Consider the following 1,976-nt stretch of genomic DNA (forward strand, 5'->3'; position numbering starts at 1 on the left):
AAGAATACGATATACAAATTGCATATGTTTCACGAAGCATAAAATGTATAAAATTATATGTTTGTTTCTTGTTTTTGTTGCTGGGTCTTTTTGAGTTGAAGACTTAGATCCTTTCTTCTGTGATGTCTCAAAATGTCCTTTCAATCTCTTCTTTCTTCCCTTTGTGACTGTTCTTTCTGGATCTCTTACCTGTGTTGTTACTTGTAATGCTGTTGTTGCTTCTTCTATTTCTATTGCAGCTTCAATTTCATTACGAGCCCTCTCAATGATTTTACCTACTTCATCACTTGCCATTATGTACAGTGCTTCTATCACCTTTCTTGCTTCTTCATTGCTTTGTGACTTTAACACAAGAATGTAAAACTTACGCCCCATGCTTTGTCTCCACATAAGTGTAGATATTCCAGGGGGTTCCAAGCCTGTAGGTGGACATTGATTACTATAAAGTGTATCCCAAATATCCTTTTTTGCATTCTTTGTCCATCTTGGAATAATGTATATGGTTGGTATTTTTTGCACAAAATGCAAGTGCAGTACCTGTAAACAATGACAACATAACCATCCATTGGATTCAAAGTTCTTACAAGTACAATCAACATGTATAGTATCATTGTATTTGGTGTATTAAACTTCATGCACGTTGATATCAGTACATCCATCAAACCAGACTCTGTTATCACAATTTAAAATCCATTTAAGATTAAAGTTGAAGTTGTTAATACTGAAACTGATACATTTAAGCAATAAAGTATAAGTATTGACAGATATTTATTAAAGTAATAACAAAATTGAATATTATAATAAATGAATTGAATAAGTTAACAATAGTACTTTTATAAAAACATACCTATACATCTTTTTATCTCCCATGACGACAACCTATTTAATTGAAGATGAGATAGCCATATTGAACTTCTGTTCAAAGTCTCTGAATAATGTTGCTATGTACACCTATGACGCATGTCATAATAAACCAGTAAGTCTAAATGCAGACGTTGGGGTTGTTGTTGTGCAGTAAAACTCTAATGCTATCTCCCTTTCTCTCCATCTTTCAATAGTTTTTTGAAATATTTTGAAGAATTGCTATAGACTTGTGCTTTTCGTTGCTTCAAATCCAATTGCATTGTTTGTGGATTCACTTCGTTGCGAAGATAATATCCCAGCTGAAAAGAATTCTTTGCTTAATGCAGTGCACCATTTGTCTCTTAGGTTGTACAGTCTGTCAAATCATTTGTAGTAAGCTTGATTCCTTTTTAGTTTGAATTTATCAACCATGTTTTCCGAACATTCCTGGAATTCACTTGGATTGCTACACCCCATTAAGCATTTGTTAAAAGCATCTTTGAAGTTTGCATTTGACTACAATGCTCCATACTGTGAAACTGCAATTTTCAATATGTGCCATAAGCATAGCGTATGCCTTTAAAAATGATAGACCTACAACAGATATTGAACTGTAAGTGTTAAAAGGAAAACTGAAATTGATAACATTTAAATTGAATATTATAAGACAATAATTATATGTAAACATACCTCTTCTACTGCTCTTGCAATTGCTGCGTCTTGGTCTGTGAAAATTGATACAAGATTTTTTCCTTCCATTGCTTCTTTAAATTGCTCAAGGACTCAAACAAATGATTCAACTTTCTCATCTGCTAGGGATGCACATCCAAACATTGTAGTGTTCCAATGGTTATTTATTCCAACTAGTGGTGCACATATCAAGTTGTATTTGTTTGTACAATAAGTTGTATCAAAAATGACAACATCCCCATAAATTCTAAAATCTTCCTTCATTAAAGAATCACACCAAAAGAGTGCCACAAGCTTTACATCATCATCATCAAGTTTCATATTCCAAAAGAAACCATTATCTTTCTGTGCCAACATAATCAATTGCCTGATCACAGTTTAAGCATCCTCGCCCTCATTTCCTTCATTCTCAATCTGTTCACATAGTTTAGATGGTCTCTTAA

Source organism: Amaranthus tricolor, chromosome 4, assembly GCF_026212465.1.
Source record: "Amaranthus tricolor cultivar Red isolate AtriRed21 chromosome 4, ASM2621246v1, whole genome shotgun sequence".
Classification (NCBI taxonomy): domain Eukaryota; kingdom Viridiplantae; phylum Streptophyta; class Magnoliopsida; order Caryophyllales; family Amaranthaceae; genus Amaranthus; species Amaranthus tricolor.